A 2,820-nucleotide genomic window follows, 5' to 3' on the forward strand; every position below is an offset into this window, starting at 1 on the left:
TGGTTTTTTAATAATTTTTTTTTTTTTTTTTTTTTTCTGGAACCAAAGGTTTTTAATTTGTGGGTGTTTTTCCCTTTTCTTTTTTTATGTATATATTCATGATACAATTCCCCTTTTGTCATTTCCTCAGTTTTCAATTTGATTTTACTTTGTCTGCTCTCCTGCCACTATCCAGGCTTGTTACTCAGTAACAGGTTATTCCTGACGTGCATCATTCAGCATGAACCTGGGTCCAATTTTAAGCCATTTTATCTTTTCTCAAATATCTTCAAATAAATACACTCACTCAAATTTGAAATGTTTCTCATATCCACTGATGGTATTACAATAAAATATTTAGTCTTAATGAATAGTTAGTTATAAAGAACTGCTAAAGGGTAAAAAGTGTTCTTAAGAACACTTAAGTGAGCTTAAGATCTCGATTTTTCTGTGCTCTATGTCCTATTAATGTAGTAACTGCATTTCAGTAAGATCAAGTCCAAATATTTTTCCTTTTAAACTATACCTTAATATGACATCATTAAGAAAAAAAATTTCAATTACTGGGAGACAAAAAAAGCCTTTCAATTCCCTTCATGAAATGACACTTCCAGACCTGAAGCATAAACTGCACCACACAAAGACTAATTCTTCTTCTTCCTAATCATTCTTGTATAAAAGAAAAGTCCTAAATTATCGACAGATCTTTATGTACCCCCACACACACGAATACACAAGAAAATCCACAGCCTCTTCCTTCTCTTCATTCTACTACCGTAATGACGTTTCCAAACATCTGGCGAAACCCAAGGGTGACTCTGTAGCAACTTCACTGCAATGTCTTTTGATTAGTTGATTTAAATCTTCATTCAAAAGTGAATCCCCCTGTAAAACTTTATCCTTCTAAAATATTAAAAGCAAGAGTTAGAAGTCTCTTTTGCTATTAGCAATAGCCAAGCTGTGTGCAAAGCTGAAAATGATAACAGCTGATACCAACACTCTGGTTTGAGTGCTTCTGAGCCTTCAGAGGGTGCGCCAGCCATCAGGTGAGCTGCAAATCTCTGCACGACGGGATGGTAATGTCTCTGCAGCGCATGTAATTCCCACAGAGCGGTGTTCTGAGCATTGCAGTACTCAGGTTCGTCCAGCTCAGGGAGGAAAACCCCACTTCCTTGAGATTCATTGTCAAGCAGTAGATCTGTTTTGGGGAAAGTATGCGTTAATATTCTGGTAGTTGCTAAAATGCCGATGCTTGAGTTTGGAAGAACATGAAGAGCAAGGGTACAAAGGCGCTTGATAAAGGCAAGGGCTCGCTGCTGAGAAACTTGTTTTCTGCGCCTGGTTAACATCATGTCGAGCCACTGCAGCACGGTCTCAACACCTTCGTTGGTGGCAACTGCATGTAACTTAAACAGTGTTTTGTAGAGATGTGTATAGAACTTCATTGGGTCAATATTCAGCACATCACCTTGCCCAGAAAGAATATGAAAAGCAGTCTGGACACAGTGAAGACTTTCTTGATAGCTTAGGTCACCAGATTCAATGAGAGTATGAAGAATTACTAGTAAGTCATCAAAAAACTCCACATTTATAAGGTGAGCCAACTTGGCAAGACCTTCCTAAAACTGCTGGTAGGAGGGGCGACCTCTGGGCCTTCTTCAATACTCTGAAGTAGGTTACAAACACAATATTCAGAGTCTCTGTGTGCAGCTTCAGTTTTTTCTCAGTACTCTCTGAAGCCTCTGCTTCCCGAAGCTCTCGCTCCAGTTTCTCTTCTGCCTTCTCCCACTTTCTCTGCATTCTTGATAAAGCTTTCCTCTTTTTCTTGAAGGTCATGAACTTTTTTGGTTTATTAATATCCTCTGTATCTTTTTTCACTTCTACTTCTTTGATTCTTAGGCACAAAAATGTTTTTAACATCTCTGGCCTAACTTCATAATTTCTGCCCTTCACAAAACCAGAAATCACTTTAATTACACCAAGAGAAGCTTGGCCTAATTTATCTTGTTTAAAGAGCTTCTTCACTGCCTCACAACACATTTCTGACACTGATTTTGACACGTCATTCCTGAGAGGGACAATCAATACAATGATGTTGTTGTGAAAGTTAAAATGAGGCAGTGCCACCAACAGCTCACACAGGCTCTTCACGGCCACTTCTGCCAGACCTTTGTACGCCTTTAAAGAAACTACATTACTTATCTTCAGCTTCCTTTGTTTCCAGTCTTTAACCATTTGCTCCAGATTTTCCAGATAAAATTTGTATTGGCTAACCAGCCCTTCTTCAAATTCTCTTAACTTTTGGGTTTCTTTGCACATCTTGGTAGATTTTTCTGCTTCTGTTAGAGGCCTGATTTTATATGAAGGAGCAATGTCTTTAAATAACTCCATCAGAGAAACTATCACCAGCTTTCGAACAGTAACAGCCACGTCAGGATCCTGTTCCATCAGCATGGAGCGTAATTCTTTCAATTTTTTAATATTACTCTCTGGGTCTGATAATATAGCAGATGCCAAGGCAACAATATGCACTTTCTTTTCCTTTAGTTTCTTCTTTCTCTCCAGCAAATGTTCTTCCACAGTCAGTTCTCGAATGGGCTCTTCAATGATCTCTTCCTCAAGTTCCAGCTCTTCTTCTTGATCTTCATCTTCATCTTTGGTATTGATAACTGGTGCCAGGGACCAGCCTCGGCGGGGGTGGGTTTGCTCGGCGGGGGTGGGTTTGCTCGACGGAGGCGACGCTGGAAAGAAAGAAAGACAAAGGCCTTGTGCTTTTTCATGCACGTCCTAAGCCGGACACTCCTCTAAGATCGCTCTCTGAGGAGTGACAACTGCTAGGAA

The 2,820-nt window shown here is 39.7% G+C and overlaps 1 pseudogene; it reads right to left on the reverse strand.

Moving 5' to 3' along the window:
• Window positions 1–750: 750 nt before the first annotated feature.
• The window catches only part of LOC102486212 (nucleolar complex protein 3 homolog), a 3,703-nt pseudogene continuing 1,633 nt past the window's right edge, over window positions 751–2,820 (reverse strand).

Source organism: Tupaia chinensis, unplaced genomic scaffold, assembly GCF_000334495.1.
Source record: "Tupaia chinensis unplaced genomic scaffold, TupChi_1.0 Scaffold148607_1, whole genome shotgun sequence".
NCBI lineage: Eukaryota > Metazoa > Chordata > Mammalia > Scandentia > Tupaiidae > Tupaia > Tupaia belangeri.